This window comes from Ruditapes philippinarum, unplaced genomic scaffold (assembly GCF_026571515.1).
Source record: "Ruditapes philippinarum isolate M1 unplaced genomic scaffold, ASM2657151v2 ctg1995_1_1_1_1, whole genome shotgun sequence".
Classification (NCBI taxonomy): Eukaryota; Metazoa; Mollusca; class Bivalvia; order Venerida; family Veneridae; genus Ruditapes; species Ruditapes philippinarum.
The window spans coordinates 181,222-201,883 of record NW_026864844.1 but is presented as its reverse complement, the minus strand read 5'-3'; the positions used below and the strand labels follow the sequence as shown (position 1 = coordinate 201,883).

The following is a 20,662-nucleotide window of genomic DNA, read 5'->3' as shown; positions in this document are numbered from 1 at the left end:
ATCTTCCTGGTAGCCCATTCTTCGTTCGTTAGTGGTAAAGGAGACGACAGTACTGTCAAGGCATCAACTTCCTGACTGACGACAACAAAAACGGCATTCATTAGCAGTAAGTTACGACAGGTCAACCAATCACCTCTGGTACTTCAGATGACTTGACCTTGACCTGCCGTGTGGCTTCTCCGCGACCTGCATATCCCTGGAGGGATTTGGAGAAGTTTCAACAAAAACCTCCAAAACACGCTATTTATAACACCATTCATAGCACTAACGCTTCGATGTTCTCATCTATTTGCGGGAAATAGTCGACAAGGAAAACCCTACGTAATAACCGCACACCTTGTTAACAACAGATTTTCCTCAGTATATATTTCAAGCTAGCGAGGTTTAAAATCGATCGATTAACTACCATAAGTTGGTTGAGTGTTGGCGGTAAAAAAGAAGATATAACTTCCTGATCAATTTTCACTTAGGTTAATTCAATTTTGAATAAGCTTTGCAGATATGTATTTTTTCAAGAAATATTTAGCTTTAATATTATCCGAAGCCGTCAGTCAGCGACGAGTAATGAAATGGGAATAATTTTCTGAAACGTGATTTTATTCGAGATTTGCTTCGGGAGAAGACAACTTTCTGTCCGTAGAGAATGAATATTAATACTCATCACAAGACAGTGTCTTATTGATCTCAATTATGGTACATGTAAATATGTATAATTTTTATGTTCAATTAAAATGTTGCTTAGCTTGCAGTTGTTATTATCATTCAATGATATTAAAATGACATTAAGTATTTATGATGAACAGTCCTAGAATATTTTGATAAGGAACCGTCAGTTGTAAAATGGTATTATGATATTATAATGAACAGTCGTCATACCTGCTGGTATGTCATTTATGAATGGTTTTTAGGTTTTTCAAAATTTGCATGATTAACAATCCGAATGTAGACCTCAATGAAATGTTCTGGAATATTAACAAAATGAATAGTCAACCATATTTACCATATATATGAATGGTTGAACGATAAATGGCGCAATGTGCATACATGTATCTTCTTATTTAACAGCACATTTTAAGCAAAAAGAAAAGAAACTATAAGTCTGAAACATTCTGTCATAGCCTCCCCATCAGTACATTCAGTGCTTTGATTTATTTTCTTCATAATTATGGTTTGGCGTTTTGTTTACAACGACCCTTCCAAAGATATCGAAAGTAGTTCTATACATTATATCGGTAAACTCGTCAACTACACGCTGGACTGACTCGCTCGACGCCTGATTGGCTAACCGATTTAAGTCGTCATGAATATTAATGAGCCGTGCGCGAAACTCGTTCAGTTTACTGTCGTCCCAGACTATTTTCGTGTAACTATCATCGTATTCTTGCGCAGTGGGCGTCTGCCTACAATCATATGATTTCCTATACAGGCTAAACAAAAGCGGATTATGATCGGAATGTTCATTTTGTTCTAAAATCTCAAAATTCGACAGAGTATCGAAGTCATTGAAATTAAGTAATAAATAATCAACAGTACTTTGACAATTTTTTGAACAAAAGGTATATTCGCCTTTTCCATAATCATTTAACAAACGGCCATTTAAGAAGTAGTCCTGTAATTTGACATGTATCTAATAATCGCCTACCGTTGAAATCGAGCACTTGATCTTTGTTTACACGCGGTGGTATGTCACATGTATTTACCATAGACAAATCATTATCAATATATCTATCAAAGGAAAATAGTCTAAATAATCGGACGTTCGACTAGTAACATATATTTTTCCTAAATTGTTATACTTAATAATATCTAACTCTAGTTGATCAAAAATATCAAAATCTACAGAAGGCAATACTTTAGAATAAACAGGTGGTATATATACATGACAGAGATATACATCTTCATTAAAGGGAAATAACTGTTCTGATACCTTAATCCATAATATTCCATATTGATTTTTATCAACAATCTTAATATATTGTTTAAGATAAGTCTTATAATAAAAACTAATACCTCCACTATAGCGTCCTTTTTTGTATTCACTGATTTATTTCCAAATAAATGTTCACAACTATAATTATTTATTTCCAAGTCAATATTTTCATTTTTTGATAACCACGTTTCATTTAAAAACACTAGATCATATATTTGAATGAACTCTAAAAAGTCCGAATCACATAATTTCCTTCTTAAACCGTTTATGTTCCAACACAAGATATTCAAAGAAGACTCTTCTCGACTTCCCTATTCCATCGGAATGTCTGGTATGTACTCTTCTCCCTCAATGAAAAGTTTTTTCCCAATGAATTTTACGTTTTTGTGTTCATCCCTGGCGCGTTTCATGACTGGATACAGTGGCTTTCGTGCCTTCCTGACAATTCTAGGTAGTTGGGCTCCGACGCCCCTTTTTGCTGATTTCATAGCGTCGGCGATATCCCGTTCAAAGGACGATTTCCGGACAGCTTCACGTTCCTCTAAGTAATGAAATCTGACCACCACGGGTCTGAGTTTCGAACCTTTTTTCTCCCCAATTCTATGTGCGTTGTCGAACACAAATTCATTAACGGAGATTTTGAGATTTTCAACATATTTTTGCAGAAGTCTTTTGCTAGCTGCTTACAATTTTCATCGGTGCCCTCCTCTGGTATTCCGTAGAATAATAAATTGTTACGCATTGATCGCGATTCTAAGTCCACTAACTGTTCGTCTAATTTCTCCGTTTTATCAAATAACTTATCCGAGTTTTTTTTTTCTAAACCTTGAACAGATTTGTGCATTTTTTTTTTCAAATCTTCTTTTGTTTTTTTTCACATCTAATTTCGGCTTATCCAATTCTGACGACATAAAATCACACGATTTCTCGTTTTCCTCTAGTAGGGAATTCATGGATTTCATCTTTTTTTCAACTTCTGACACTTTTTGATTAATAAAAGTTACCTGTTTTTCAATGTTTTTTATGGATTCCAACTGAAGTTTAATCTGTTTAACCTCGTCCATTAATTCCACTGCCCATTGTGGGGCCGCCGACGGAAACCCAAAACTAGGACCAAAAGTCTGTTGCGTGGGCGAACCTTGCAATTGTTGTATAAAACCACCTGGTTGCCCATATTGTCCAGGAAACGCCATATATGAGTATAAATAATTACACTGTCCACTATTTGTTAGCACAATACCTGATGTGTAATCCGTTTTATATTTTTTTGATAAATCAGTCACATGGCTATCTCCACCCAAGCGTTGAGTGAATAATGGCGCGTAGAAAAGTATATGTTATGATAGTTTTATCTTGAAATTAAAGTAGCAAACAAAAACAGTAAAGTTATATTAGTGACACAAATAAATTTAAAATCAGTTTTAGTGTTTTATGTGTGAAATTCAGTTTAGATAATACATTAATTTGTTCATGAATTGTTGAAATTGACTCAGAGAATTGCATACCCTTGCTTACTTTTTATGATATGTGATTTTGTATTGTTAACATATATTTGATATGATTCACGACAAAATACAACGTTATTCTCTTTAAAACATGATGTTATTGGTATAAGTTTCGTATTAAGCAGATCTATTTGAAATTTAATGCTAATTATTGAACTTGAATAGAAATATTCAGAGAAGTTAATTTCACCCACTTTTTGTTCTATTTGGTTGTATTTACTCATTATATTTGCATGTTTACGGCTGCGTTTTTATTGACGCTAAACGTTATAAACGAAAAAGTCGTATCTTCTGGATATTCTAGGACCTGGTAACATGTAATGTGATTATTAATAGATAGAATGGAAAAAAAATTGATTTGTTTAAACCTTTTCATTTTTAAATGAATTGTATTACAGCAAGGATAAATATTTCGTACTTATTATTTCCATTTGTAGGAAATTATTGACTTTTTGTTTACATGTACTCGATGAGTCAATACGTCAGTATATTAATATATCGATAAAAATCTTTAATTTGACGGAAAATTAACATAATTTCAATCAAATTTCTTCTGCACCATCGTCTAAGACAAGCAGCTTGTCTAAGGAAAATGGTGGACTTCGCAGGCATCTTAGCGTGGAACTGATAACGATTGCTGATTGGCTTATCTCTGTGACCCCTGACAGTTTGATTGACAGGCAGCGTAATGTCAATTGATAATGTAAATAATAGTCACGGTGTTAAACTTCTTGGTCTTTGTAAATCTTCATGTTTACGTATTCTTAACGGTAGATTAGGCGACACTTGTAAATACACCTACAGTTGAATTCACACTAAAAATCCAATCCTTGTGCACTTCTAGTGCACTAGAGCTGAACTAGAAGTGCACACCGTGTGCACTACTAGTGCACTAGACCATATGACCAGGCTTGCCAGGGAAGGTGACAACTAAATGGTTTATTGGATAATTGCATATCAAGTGACAGGGGGCATCCAAGCTGCTGTAAGAAAAAAAAAACTTTAGGAATATATGGCCTATTCATGAATATAAATAAGTAAATTTTAAAATCAGCAGTTTTAACATTTTAGGTGATATCATGTTCAAGCTTAAAATTATTTTTTTTTATTTATTGTAACATATTTTTATTAACCAGTATTTAACTGTAAGTGTAAAATAATACCCCTTAAAATCTAATTTATAGAATTAATAAGGTTAATTTAATGCTCCGTAATGGATAATTAAATAAGTGTTTTTAAAGCTTTTTTTAATGGCTATATTTTTTAATTTTTCTAGTGTACAAATGGTAAATTCAATGTGATAATTCTGGCCTAATTAATTTAGAAATTTGTAACAACATTAACGTTTTTTTCATAAGCTCAAACAAATCAAGGAATAGAGACAATTCCTCATGTTCAATATTAAAAGAGAATTTTTAAAACAATCAATATACTGTGATAATTTAGTATCAAACTGTGTAAGGCTTGCATATGTTTTAAAGATATAAATAATTAAAATATTATCCATAAAATAAATAAATTTGATAACTTTATTCATGATTTCAATATTAATCAAAGCGCTGAAAGCACTGATGTATTCGCTGCGCATTATAAATACATATGTGTCTTACTAAAATGTTGCAATTGTAACGAATAAAGGAATATGGGCCACTGAATTACAGACTATCAATCTGATAGAGACATTATTTAACACTGGTTGTTGAATATTACATTGAAAGAGGGAAAGAAATAAAAATAAACTAAATGAGAACAACTTTATTACATTATCTAAGTGGTACAATAAAATATACATCCAAAATATGAATGCATGCAGTACATTCATGACTAGATTCTTAACATGATGAGAGAATTGTGTTATAATGAATATATATATACAGTAACAATACCTAGAATACTATATTGCTACATAAGCTTCAAATGTAATGACAGACAGATTACCTAGCTAAAGCATTTCAGTTTTGATGAAAAGTGAAACTTGGAACATGTTAATTTCATGAAATTTAAGAAGAAAATATAGGTATTCTTGTAAAATACTTTAATTTTAAAAATTTCTGAGATTAAAAAAATACAAAAAAAGTACTTTTAATAGTTTGAGTATTATCTTTTTAATGAGCCTGTAACAGTCAAAAATAAATTTTAAAAGTCTGTTATTTACTTTTTTGCAAAGAAACGTTACAAATGGAATGGGAGTATGAGGAAATGGCTTTAATAATGCAAAAAAGCAAAATGGGACAATAAGAGAAAAGGATGGTTGTAATATCTAATCTTTTTTTTACCTACTGTGACCTTATCATGCAAAAGACCAAATTAATTTTTAAGCGTTCTTGCACAACAGTATATGAGAATTTTTGACGTATTCAAACTGAGTAGTTTAATATGACATTATTGAAACATGGATGATGGACAGACCAGGAATCTTTGACTGTCTGTAATAGCTGAGCTTTTTGGTAATGTAAGCTAAAAAAATGAGAATACTGATGTCAAGGATGATTCAATAATATCCATATTTAAGAAAACACAGCTTTAAAACCAATTGCAATATTGATAAACAAGAGGGCCATGATGGCCCCTAGTTGCTCACCTGTATAAAGGCCCCGTAGCGGGGCCAGTTTAAACCCGAGGCTTTTATTTGAACAAACTTGGTAGACACCCATTAGAAGATGTTTCATGCTAAACATCTAAGGTCTAGCTGTCAAGTTTTTTTTTACACATATAGTTAAAAAACAATGACACACCTGGGCAGGGTCAGTTTGGACCCAAGGGCTTTTATTTGAACAATCTTTGTAGACACTTACTAGAAATGTTTCATGCTTAATATCTGAACTCTAGCTATTCAGATTTTTTTGAAGAAGAATTTTAAGTTTTTGCTACATATAAGGAAAATCAATGACCCCCGGGGTTGGGCCAATTTTGACCCCAGGGCTTTGATTTGAACAAACTTTGTAGACACTTACTAGAAGATGTTCCATGCTTAATATCTAAACTCTAGCTATTTGGTTTTTTTTTCAAAGAAGATTTTTTAAGCTTTTGCTATATACACATATAAGGAAAATCAATGACCCCGGGGCGGGGCCAATTTTGATCCCAGGGCTCCTATTTGAACAAACTTGGTAGACATCCATTGGAACATGTTTTATGCTAAATATCTTAGCTCTAGCTCTTTGGTTTCTTTAAAAGAAGATTTTTAAAAGTTTTTACTATATACATATAGGGAAAATCCTTGACCCCCTGGGGCGGGGCCAATTTTGACCCCAGGGCTTTTATTTGAACAAACTTGGTAGACACCCATTAGAAGATGTTTCATGCTAAACATCTAAGGTCTAGGTGGTCAAAAAGTTTTTTTTTACACATATAGTTAAAAACAATGACACACCTGGGGCAGGGCCAGTTTGGACCCAAGGGCTTTTATTTGAACAATCTTTGTAGACACTTACTAGAAAATGTTTCATGCTTAATATCTGAACTCTAGCTATTCAGATTTTTTGAAGAAGATTTTTAAGTTTTTGCTATACACATATAAGGAAAATCAATGACCCCCGGGGTTGGGCCAATTTTGACCCCAGGGCTTTTATTTGAACAAACTTTGTAGACACTTACTAGAAGATGTTCCATGCTTCATATCTAAACTCTAGCTATTTGGTTTTTTTCAAAGAAGATTTTTAAGTTTTTGCTATACACATATAAGGAAAATCAATGACCCCCGGGGCGGGGCCAATTTTGACCCCAGGGCTTTTATTTGAACAAACTTGGTAGACATCCATTAGAACATGTTTTATGCTAAATATCTTAGCTCTAGCTCTTTTGGTTCTTTAAAAGAAGATTTTTTAAGTTTTTACTATATGCATATAGGGAAAATCAATGACCCCCTGGGGCGGGGCCAATTTTGACCCCAGGGCTTTTATTTGAACAAACTTGGAAGACACCAATTAGAAGATGTTTCATGCTAAATTTCTTAGCTCTAGCTCTTTGGGTTCTTTAAAAGAAGAATTTTCAAGTTTGTACTATATGCATATAGGGAAAATCAATGACCCCCTGGGGCGGGGCCAATTTTGACCCCAGGGCTTTCATTTGAACAAACTTGGTAGACACTAACTAGAAGATGTCTCATGCCAAATATCTAAGCTCTAGCTCTTTGGTTTTTTTTTAGAAGAAGATATTTTAAGTTTTTTTTCTTTTGGTTGCCATGGCAACCAGTGTTCTGCATGGAATTAAATTCTTTGAACAATTTTCAAAGGTGACCACCAAAGGAACATTCCTGTGAGGTTTGGATGAAATTGGCTTAGTGGTTTATGAGGAGATGTCATTTAAAGTAAAAGTTTTTGATCGGACGGACAACAAGCGATCACAAAAGCTCACCCTGTCACTTTCTGACAGGTGAGCTAACAAGAGATGTCGGTAGGACAGCACGCTCGACTATTCTAAGTGCTTGATAGCATAAGAGCCTTGATAATGTTAAATCTTTTAAGTTCACAAAAGGGCTAATTGTTTTTTATAAATTCATGTAAAAGGCCTTAGAGAGAGTCTTATTATACAGTATTGGCTTGACTATTCGGAAGGAAATGTCACAAGGGTGTTTTATTGAGTATAATAATATTTAAATTACCTATGAATACATAAATTTGACAGAAAAGGTACAAAGGCTTGTTATTAAGATGTTTTATCAAGTAAATCACTGCTTTATTATCATGAATGCATAAAATTGTCCCAAAAAAGGCACAAACCCTTCAGTAGTTGTTGATATAACAGCTTACAAGTAAAACTTTACCATAAATTTCTAAGTTGAAAAAAGGGGAAAAAAATCCACCTAAATGCAAGATAGAATTATGGATCTTGTCAGTGACCTACAATTATGACCCTAAATCATATGTGAAGTTTTAAATAAATTTCTTTAATAGTTATTGAGATATGTAAAACTTGCATGTAAACATTAACCAAGAGACTAAGTAGAAAAGGGGATATGAATCAGCCTTAATGCAAGATAAAGTTATGGAACTTGGTCAGTGACATACAATTATGACCTTCCAATTATGACCCTAAGTGCATGTGTAAAGTTTCAAGTAAATATCTTTGAAAACCTTTAACCAAATTTCTAAGTTTCAAAGGGGCAAATAATTCTGCAAATATTGCAGGCAGAGTTATGCAATTTTGCAAACTGATGTACATTGTTACTATAAAAAATATCTTAAATTTCAATTGAATATCTCAAGCAATAATTGAGATATTTGACTTTACAAAAAACTTTAACCAAAATTCTAAGTTCCAAAGGGGCATAATTCTGTCAATATTGTAGGCAGAGTTATCCAACTTGTCAATCTGATGTACCTTGTTAGTATCAATAAGTATTGTAAGTTTCAATTAAATATCTCCAGCAATAATTGAGATATTTGACTTTACAAAAAACTTTAACCAAAATTTCTAAGTTAAATAGGGGCATAATTCTGTCAATATTGTAGGCAGAGTTATCCAACTTGTCAATCTGATGTACCTTGTTACTATAAATAAGTATTGTAAGTTTCAATTGAATATCTCAAGTAATAATTGAGATATTTGACTTTACAAAAAACTTTAACCAACGCAGACGCCGACGCCGACGCTGACGCCGGGGCGTCTACAATAGCTCTCATATTCTTCGAATAGTCGAGCTAAAAAGTAAACAATCTATATTATCTATGCCCCTCGTTAAAACATGATAGAAATATCCCCAGAACCTTTTTACTCACAATAATAATACATGTAATTATAACAGCATTAATAAGTACATCGCCTTATCTAATAGTCTGAATCGTACTCAATTTAATGTTGCATGACAAACATTCAGTTACTTCATACATAATCAGTGTTCTTTTCTAATTAAAGCATACAGTCGGCATCGTACTTGCGTCCACCTTTATTGAGCGACTTTTTTATTCAGCGGCCGCATAAAATCCCTCCCGATGATTTTTACTATATAAGTTAATTCCATTAAACGACGATTTTATATCGCGGCCAGCGGCCATTAAATGTCGGCCCAAATGTACAAAATTTAGTGTTAAAGTATCTATTAAACGGCCGTGACAAACAATCGTCCCAACGGACATTCTCACCTGTGTAATTAGCGAGTAGGTTTGAACAAACAAATATGTTTCATGGTCATTGGTCTTAAAGTATCTATAAAACGGCCGTCAATTAGACCGTCACTAATAATTGTCGTTTAAAAACGAATTGAATAACAATTGCAATCGTTTCAAAATCGGAAAGAAAGAAACAGTTTTCCGATAGTACATGTAATATTTATTGTGACATATTTTGTCAGAGCAATAACGTATCACAACACCGCATTGGCACAGTTTTGTCATGTGCTCAGAGTGACTTCCCTTCCAGAAAATCAAATCGAAAATGACGTCGGAACGAGCGAAAAAATGACAGACAACTAATAATACCGGATAAATTGAATGAGGAAATCGTGCATGGAATTGAGTCTGAGTAAATAGCAAATGCCATCGTTTGTAGTCGAAATAAAATCGTGAAACGTAGTGGACTAAACATTACAGAACCGAGCCTTTCATTGCTGATGGTGTAGGTGCTCATCTGATGCTTTATAAAATACATGTAGTACCCCATTAAATATGACCCTTCGGCAAAAAAAAATAAAAAAATAAAAAAAATAAAATAATGATAATCTAAGATCTCTAAAACTTTAATGTTTTGAAATCGGGGTAGTGTGAAAACTAATTACTGAAAAAATCAAGAAAACTCATTGCATGAAAAATTATCTAGAGGTCTGGCTGATGATTTGAAAGTATGTTCAGCAGGAGATGTGTATGAACATATTAATAATTTATGACAATATGCTTTGTTTCAAGGTCAAAATGACCTGTTAATAGTATTATAAGCGTAGATCACATTTGTACACAAATTTCTACTAAAAAACAAACACATATTGATGACTTTTTTAAACAAAAGGCATAATTAAATGTCATTTTGAAACTGTAATACATATATAATATTGTACAGTTTTTGTTTTTATAAAAATAGGTTATTATATCTATGACTTGTGATATAATAAAGTCTCGAATTTTCCAGAATTCTATTGAGAGACCATTTTATTAAGAGACCACTTTTGGCAGTCCCTTGAGTGGTCTCTTAATACAATGTCGACTGTATATACAGAACTTGCTAACATGAAAAACAAATTTGGTCACGATAAGTTTATCTCATGTATAAAATTGCAACTTGCTTGCAATTTAAGTAATTTTATTTTAAGATTCTTATGCTAGAAAGTATGGTGATTGCTCAATTTTAAGTCATTTGTTAAAAACATTTTCATAAATCGGAAACACACTCTATAAATGGCTTGGTACTTCATATCAATTGTGAAATTTCTTTTATTAAGAATATTATTTACTGATAAATGTTCACAAAATTGCAAATACAATGTAAATCATAAAACAATGCTACAATGCTACATAATTAAGGTATTATCAAATTATATAATGATTAAGACATTATGGATTGAAATGATAGAAAAACAAGCAATGTAAAATGAACATAAAAAATTATATACATGTAACACTATTGACCATAAGAAACAGTTAAGTCAAACAAATGTAATAGTTATTATGCATTTAAATTTGGGGTGTAGTGTCATGTTTCTTCGGAAATTGAAGTCAAAATAGTTCTCAGAAATCAAATATTTCTCTGACAAAGATAGAAATGTTATGAGCATGTGAAGCTCCCACAAACTTTCTTATATAACTCTAGTGCAATCACTGTTTGTTTTTACTTTGACTAGAATCAAAAATGATACCTTTGTTTACAGTTTGTGTCCACAATGATAATAGCATATACATAAATATTATCTTGTCACTTGTGCCTGGTTATATCAAAAAAAGACAATTTCTAATAAAGGAATGTACAAGTTTGTTTTGTGTATGTTAAGAACAACTTAAGCATGTACATAAAAAGTACTGGAAACATGGTATTTTAAAGGTATTATAAGTAGATTTCAACAATAATAAATGAATGATTTCAAAATTAAAAAAAAAAAAAAAAAAAAATGGGTCAAAGACAGAAAAAGTCGGGTTGCATTTTTATACCAAATATCATGATGCTGTAATGTTTTGAAAAATATTTACCACTGACCATTAATGTGGAAAATTAAAATAAGACAGTTAACAGGAAGTGGATGAATGAAAGACTTGAAATCGAATCCCACAGTATAAGACCATGTGTCAATGCTGTTTGTCAAATATCAAGAGCCTGTGATAAGTAGTTGCTAAAAAATCTGTCACCAAAATTTCCTACCATTGACCATTAATGTTGAAAATTTAACGGTAAATGGGGCTTGGTGAGCGACAGACCTGAAATCAAATCCGACGGTATGGGACCACGTCAATACTGTATACCAAATATCAAGAGACTGAGATAAGTTGGTATGGAAGACAAAACTATGAAACTAAGAACGTTTGTTTACATAAATTCCATGAATAAGTTCAAGGGGGGGGGGGGGGTAATTCTGGAAATAGTCATGCTTGTCACACAACATATGTGTAATGATAAGAAATATAAACAAGAGGGCCATGATGGCCCAAAGTCGCTCACCTGTATATAGGCCCCCGGAGCGGGGCCAGTTTAAACCCCAGGGCTTTTATTTGAACAATCTTGGTTGACACCCATTAGAAGATGTTTCATGCTAAACATCTAAGGTCTAGCTAGTTGGGTTTTTTAAAAGAAGATTTTTTCAAGTTTTTTTCTTTACACATATAGTTAAAAACAATGACACACCTGGGGCAGGACCAGTTTTGATCCCACGGCTTTTATTTGAACAATCTTTGTAGACACTTACTAGACAATGTTTCATGCTTAATATCAGAACTCTAGCTATTCAGGTTTTTTCGAAGAAAATTTTTAAGTATTTGCTATACACATATAAGGAAAATGAATGACCCCCGGGGCGGGGCAATTTTGACCCCAGGGCTTTTATTTGAACAAACTTGGAATACACTCACTAGAAGATGTTTCATGCTTAGTATCTAAACTCTAGCTATTTGATTTTTTCATCAAAAAAGATCTTTTAAGTTTTTACTAATATATGCATATAGGGAAAATCAATGACCCCCTGGGACGGGGCCAATTTTGACCACAGGGCTTTTATTTGACCAAACTTGGTAGACAACCATTAGAAGATGTTTCATGCTAAATATCTTAGCTCTAGCTCTTTGGGTTCTTTAAAAGAAGATTTTTTAAGTTTTCACTATATACATATAGGGAAAATCAATGACCCCCAGGGCGGGCCGATTTTAATTCTAGGAACAAAATTAGAACAAGTTTGGTTTTGGACCTATAGGTGATACCATAGACCATATATCAAAGCTCTAGGCCATTTACTTTCAGACCAGAAGATTTTTCAAGTTTTCACTATATGTATGTAATGAGAATCAATGACCCCCCGGCCATTATTTGAACAATCTTGATAGAGGTCTACTACACAATGTTTCATGCCAAATATCTAATCTGTAGCCTTTGCCAAATCAGAGAAGAAGATTTTTTTAGATTTTACTATATATATATATAAGGAAAAACCTATGACCCCCAGGGCAGGGCCAATTTTGACACTAGGGACAAAATTTGAACAACTTTGGTAGAGGACCCATAATGATTCCATATACCAAAAATCAAAGCTCTGGCCCAGGTACTTTCAGACAAGAAGATTTTTTAATTTGATGTTTTTTGAAATCCTTTTCTGGCCCTATGACCTACATATGCAACAAACCGGAACCATTTGAACAACTTTGAAAGGGGCCCACCCAAGGATCATTTCTGTAAAGTTTGGTCGATGTGCAGTCATTGGTTTCAGAGGAGATGTTGTTTATGTTAAAAGTTGACGACGCACGACGACGGACACAGGGCCATCACAATAGCTCACCCTGAGCATTGCTCAGGTGAGCTAAAAAGTAAATTAAATTACTTATAATGTTTCTTTAAAAAAAAGTTCAAAGGGATATTAACCTGGAAATATTGCTTTAAGAGTAAATTATGAACCTAGTCACATAAGATGTAATTGATGATAAGGAATATGTATTTGAAGTAAGAGGTAGGTGCCTTTGAAACTAAAAAAGTCATAGTAAAAAATAATATTTTTCAAGTAAAAAAAATATCTGTGTGGAAAAGTGTGTAGGGTACGTTTTAACATAAATAACTATTGCTTCTTATGTAAGTAGAAAATGCTTCGTCTTTTTTTGTCAATGTTCCTCTTGGAATTGAATATGGCGGTATTTTGGCTACTATTACCCAGGATGCATCAAATCTTGGAAAATCCCGAAACACATGATAACTTGCACTAGAACAACCCCAATAATACTGAATTTAACTGTATGACGTCTAAGTTACTTCTCCATCTATATTAAGCTCCATGACATGTCCAATCAATCAGTAAATCAATAAGTTGATTGATCATTAGAAATCAAAGAATGAATCATCGAGTCAATGAAATCGAGGAAATCAACACTCTGAAATTAAACAAATTACATCAACATAAAAATAGAGTTAAATCAATTTCCTTTGTCTGAAATGCATAATTATCATTTAAATAAAAACCTCCAAATTTATGGTCAATTACAATAAACCCATTCACACTTTCTATATGATCTACGTAAATAACCGAGGTATATCAAGTGAAAAAAATACAAGTTGCTTCCCTTATCTTCGAGTAAAATTGATATCTCTTATGCTTAAACAAAACCGCTAGTTTGTTCTGATTAAATGTCCGCTTTTAAAATGAATTACACCAATAGCAAACGTTGGATCTTACCTTCATCACAGTATATTCTTCAACACATCTTTTGACTCCACAAAGTATTCAAATGAACAGTTAACCCTACCACATGTCAGACCATTTTACATACAATTTATATAGTGAGAAAACAACCGGTTATCTTTATTCCTTAAACTACTGATAAGAAAAGCCTCTCGTTAGTCCAATATATTAGACGTTACAGGCTTGTTATAGTTTTTGTCGGTCAAGCCTGACGTCTAATAGTTATTGCTCAAAAACGCATAGCATCATAAAAAATTCCAAAAATGTCTATTGTCCTGCCTTGCAAGCTTTATTCAAAAGATTATCATATTTTCTTTCAATTTCATGCTTAATCATACACAAAAACTGTCAAACGATGTACTTATCAATTTAAAATAAAATATAAACATCAATCTATTTTTGTCTATCAGCCATACTGGTTAAGCAATGTGCTTTACAGATTGATTCCAAATTTTTGAACGGAAAAATATATTCGAACACACTGACGGTGCATGGGCAATTATTTCGTTAAAAAAATATTCCGTTAGATTGTTCTGACTCAGTTAAACGCTTGCATTTGAATTAGCCAATCAGATTTCGCGCACTTTACGGCCGCCATTTGTTTATCGGCTGTAAAGGGAATTGAAATACATGAGAGGATTTAATCGTGATTTTTCGGATGTGACAGTTTAATTATTTTGACAAAAGGTATTTATTTTTTAGTTTTGTTCATAAATAGGTAAAAAAATATGTAAATACACGCTGTCTTCATTGTTTTACGTTCCGCCCGATTTTCTGGCGGAACATGCTATGGGTTTTTGAGCAATTTCGATATGACGTTGCTTTGCCCAGAAGCAAAAATAACTCAAAGCGACGTCATATTCATAGGACTAGCGTCTCGTCTGCTAGTTCTGAAAGTGTTTATCGGTGTATTAAATATTTACAACACATTGAACAGCTTACTTAACCTGTAGGTATATTAACTTATAATATAGCTATATGCTTTCTATTGGCCGCCACAATCATAAGTTCATTTAATGAAGTTATTATAAAATACATCATAATCATAAATAAATTCTAAACTCACCAGTTTGTGGAATTGAATGTACCAATAAAAGCATTATCTTCTTCAAACACGCATACTGTCAAACTCTCTCTCTCTCTCTCTGCTGTAACTTCTGCAAAATATAATAAACACAATGTGCAAAGTGATATGAATAAATTGTGAGATTAAGTAAACAGAGAGCTAGATTAACGGATTTTTCTGAAAACAATTCTCAAAGGTTCCAAATCACGAAAACTGATGACATTTCGAATCAGACCACACTCGTTACTTAATTAAAAAATCATCTATGACATACACTCTATAAAACACTAATTTAAACCAAATGCAACTCAAAATAATACTGACCAACTATCAATAATCCATATTTCCAATAAATTAAGAACACTTTGAACTTTTTACAAACAAAGCCGCTTAAACATAGACAAAACTAGTGATATTGCGGGAAAACAAGGGAAACAACTCAAACAACAAAAAAAAATATATCAAGACACCTGAATTATCAACACTGTTACGCATCATGAAATCCAAATAAGAATTCCAAAACAGAATAAAATTAAGTTCAAATAATATTGGTAAGTTTTCTGTACCTACTTTTAGAAAATGATGAGATCAGCTTTCACGTCGAAAACTTTGTTTTGGTACGAACTACTTCCTTACGCAAAGTTAACGCGAATGAATACTAATGATATTTTTTACTGATTATATCCTGAAAACATGCAAATAATATACGATAGAAATAACACAATCAAAAATGAACTACTGACAATTCAAAATCTTATCACTTGTGTGTGACAAGAAAATCTGTGTAGAACTACTTTGCGTTGTTCGGTACCCATTCTTCTATTGCAATCCCGCAAATTGTGATAGAACTGTATTCACTGCTAACGCAGCGAATACAAAAATCTAATGTATAAAGGGAATACTTTTTATTGAAGAAGAAAATCTCAAGTCATGCTGTGTATTGGTATTTTCTGAGAGGGACTGTTTTCATTATACCACTCTCCAACTGATAAGAGGGCCTCGGGGTAAATAACAAAGAACAGTTAATTTTGTAGATTATAAGTATGCATTGAAATTCCCTGGTTTTCTCAAAATGCATGTTAGACATAAGCCTGGGATTCACCAGGCGTTAGCGCTCAGGCTAGTTAGTTATATAGATAAATGACCATAATTTTTGTAAAATAAAAAAAAAATATACAGAAAAAAAATAATAATGGCATAAATGCATATAAGATATTATTGTCTCTAAAGCAGAATTTTCTATGTTTATCCATTTATCCACATTTCTTGCTATTCTGCATAATAATATATAACTTAACCCAAACCATGGCAACGAAGGGACATCTCAAAATTGCCAAAAATCACTATTTTGCGTTGATCTTTTCCATCAAAATTGATTTCAAAGGGCTGCAACTTCTCAATGGATTGAGATAGAGTCAAATGCTTTTCAGCGTTGGTTAAACGTTACCTTATGATCAGGTACGTATATTAATATACGTACTTGCTTATGATCAATCTGGGGTCATTTGTAGCCTCTCACAAGTCCAAAATTTTCTTGGCAACCCCCTGATGTATCTTTTGGTTGGGGGGCCGCGCCGAAAAAGAGGTCACTTTTTTAACAACATTTCTCAAACAAAAACAAGTGTTTGGGGCCTAAATAAGGCATTTTTTCATCATTTGAGACAACAAAAGGCGGGGGGGGGTGAAAAAGGCGTTAAAAGGCGTGTATATGACGTAATGGGTTAACAGAAAATGATGAAAATACTTGAAATTACCCTAAATCGCGTTTTTTCATGTTTGAACATGGCCTGTCATATAAATTTGAAGAAAAATTGTTGTTTTGTAATTTTTTTGATTTTTTTTCGTTAACCCATTACTTCATGAGCATTTTGTGAAAAATGGCTGTTTTCATTGAAAAGTCTCCCGTTACAAGTTCAAATTGCTATAATACTATAAAAACTGCTTCAACACTAATCAAATTTGGCACAAATGTTGACTGGACCATTGCCCTTGCAACAACATGCTCAGGCTTAAATTTTCTGTTACCATGGCAACGAGGGGACATCTCAAAATTGCCAAAATCACTATTTTGCGTTGATTTTTTCCACCAAAATTGATTTCAAAGGGCTGCAACTTCTCAATGGATTGAGATAGAGTCAAATGCTTTTCAGCGTTGATTAAACGTTACCTTATGATCAATCTGGTGTCATTTGTAGCCTCTCACAAGTCCAAAAGTTTCTTGGCGATGAGGGGGACTCCGACCCCCTTCAAACCCCCCAAACAGAAGGGGCCACATCCCCCTTCTGGCAACCCCCTTTGGTCTTTTGGTTTGAAGGCCGCGCCGAAAAAGAGTTCACTTTTTTAAACAGCATTTCTCAAACAAAAACAGGTGTTGGGAGCCTAAATAAGGCATTTTTTCACCATTTGAGACAACAAAAAGGGGGGGGGGTGAAAAAGGCGTTAAAAGGCGTGTATATAACGTAATGGGTTAAGAGACAATTCCTCATGTTCAAGATTGAAATAGAATATTAATTCATTGATTTTAAAACAATCCATACACTGTGGTGTTATGTTTTTCAACCATGAAATGCTTGCATACTTTTACAGATATAAAATATTTAAATTTTTCCATGAAATAAATAAAATTGATAACTTTATTCAAGATTTCTATATTAAAATTTAATGTATAAAGGGAATGTTTTTATACCAGAGGAAAGTTATGCTGTGTATTGGTATTTTTCTGAGAGCGACTGTTTTCATTATACTAGTCTGGCCTCAGGGTAAATAACAAAAATGCAGATGTATGCAATATTATTTAAAATCTCGTGATTTTTTCTTCCCAAATACATGTTAGACATAGATAAATGACTATAATTTTTGTATAATTAAATGTAAAAAATAATCATAATGGCATAAACGCATGTTAGATATTATTGTCATTATTGTCTTTGAAGTGGAATTTTCTAATCTTATCTTAAAAACTGGTTTAAAACAATATCAGTGTTAACTATTCTAGAAAGACCCCATATCAATATTTATCCACATTTCTTGCAATTCTGCATTAAAATTGGGATACGGACAAAAGCCTCCCCCAGGAATTTGCAGCATCTTTTAGTTTCTGAACTTGGAAATGTAATTTTTTTCTTTTATAGATTTGACAAATGTGCCTTGTCAGTTTTAACGCATTCAGAAGATAATATATTTTAAAGCAAATATTTAAATACATGTTTATAAAACTTTTGCAACTTCCTTTTCACTTTAATGCAGATTTTTTTTTTTTTAAATAAGATATCATACATGAGCAGAAAACAGTTACAGAAAATTTAAGTGTCAAAAGTCATGCTGTGTATTGGTGTTTTAATATAGTACCCTGCTGCACGGATTTACATTACATGTAATATAAATCCGTGCCTGCTGGTAAGAGAGTCCCTCAGGGTAAATAACAAAAGGCAGATGATTAATATAAGTAGGCAATGTAAATTCTGTATTCTCTGGATTTGGTGCAAATAAATTTCAATACAAGTAGTACAAACAGAAAAAAGTAAACTGAAATATTTTTGCGTTTTATATTAATAAACCTATAAAAATAATCATATTGCATAATCATGTTACAATGCATGAAAAAAAGAAAAAAAGGTTGGTGTCATCCCAAAAATGGAATTGAAAGATTTTCTAATTTTTTGTTGATATACATGTCAGTTAAAGTATACTGACAGACAGACAGACAGACAGACAGACAGACATATACTTTTATTTACAATCAGGTTCTACAGTACATATACATGAGAACAACATGATTTAATCACTTAGACAAAAATAGAATATATATACACATTGCAGTTTGCATGCAGATTATGGTATGAATATAAATTGTGGAAAGGGTATTTACTAAAATTAAATTATTATTGTTATTTCATCAACAAAGGGGACAGTTTAAAATTATATACTTATATTTGATGGTCATCAAATCTTAAATTGTACAATAACTTTAGCGTTTATGCAGCAATTTACGTAGTACACATTCACAAGTGTGGCACTGCAAAAGTCAGTAGGTGTGTGTGTGTTTACAGTTCAGTAATTGGAGATCTCGTGCGACTTGTTGATGTGTACACGTGTGTTTATGTAAATATGGAATACAGTTTATAAACAAGTAAAATGCGTTCCTGCGGTGAACATTTTAATGATATAAAGATATTTCATTTAACTATTTTCAACATTATTTTTTTTTTTTGGGGGGGGGGAGTTATAAGGGGATAAATAAACGTTTGTATCAGGAATATAGATGACAATTGAATATCAATATAGAAGAAGGTCTTTGGAAACTGGTGACCGTTGAAGACCGGAGATGGTCGAACATTTAAAACAATTATTTCTTTGTAAGAAAATGATTAAATAGGCCTTCCATTTTATGAATAATTCCGAACAAACAAAGAATAAAGTAAACACACAAGTTTACGCAGAAAATATCTCTATTAGTTATGGTAGAAGCCCCTACGAATATTTTAATTTTGTAAATTTTCAGTATAAACAATTTATTGTTTGTAAAATTTAAAATAGATTAAAGAAACATTGATAATTTTCAAACACATCATTCAGGGTTTTCCGCCTTAAACGGTTAAATAATGATAGAAAATTAGAAATATCACGTTCTTAAAAAGTTGTAATTCGGAATAATTGCCTACAGGTAAATCCGTAACGTACCGGCTAACGGTATTTAGCTAGGTTTTCGAAAAGGTCAATTAACCAATCATGTTCGGTTTACAGATCACATGCTCCTCCATGCACCGAAAACAGGTCACGTGCTCCTCCATGCCTCAAAAGTTAAACGCGTACCAATACCCGGCGGTCTCCAGACCGCAGGGAATAAAGAAATGAATGGATTAACACATGAGTTGAAAAAGTAACAAAAAAAAAGATTCAATCGATTGACTCACTGGGTAAGTTATTTCTTAACATTGTTTATTTATTTATTATTATTATTTTATTTTTTTAATTTGGAAACCGTTGCTTTATAATTGTTCAATAATTGCTCCCGGTTACATTACGGGTGACAACTGAAGTACTGTAAACTACTGTCTGTAGTTAATGTGTCAGCCTGTGGAGATGTTTTCTTTACACTCTTTTTTTTATCTTTTTCCAAAATTTTCTAGGTTCCTTTTTTGCTAAATCGTTAATTTTTTTACCTTCCCTTACCCTGAAATTATATTTAGCCCTTCTCTTAATTTTATTATATCGTGTCCTACAACGCACGAAATTGCACCGAGATTCATTATCTCTACTTCTATTGAATAAATTTCGCGCTGTTTTAAATTTCCTTTTTGAATTATAACAACTTTGATCAAACCATTTTTTATTTTCTTTATAATTATGGTTTGGCGTTTTGTTTA

At 32.6% G+C, this 20,662-nt stretch overlaps 1 long non-coding RNA gene across 1 annotated transcript; it reads right to left on the bottom strand.

The window, feature by feature from the left end:
- Nucleotides 1-13,553: 13,553 nt before the first annotated feature.
- On the bottom strand, nucleotides 13,554-16,174 carry LOC132727017 (uncharacterized). Its single transcript, XR_009625281.1, has 3 exons — nucleotides 15,621-16,174; nucleotides 15,297-15,387; nucleotides 13,554-13,922 (listed from the first exon to the last, which is right to left on the bottom strand). It is a non-coding gene; the product is annotated as an uncharacterized LOC132727017 (long non-coding RNA).
- Between the last annotated feature and the right edge of the window lie 4,488 nt (nucleotides 16,175-20,662).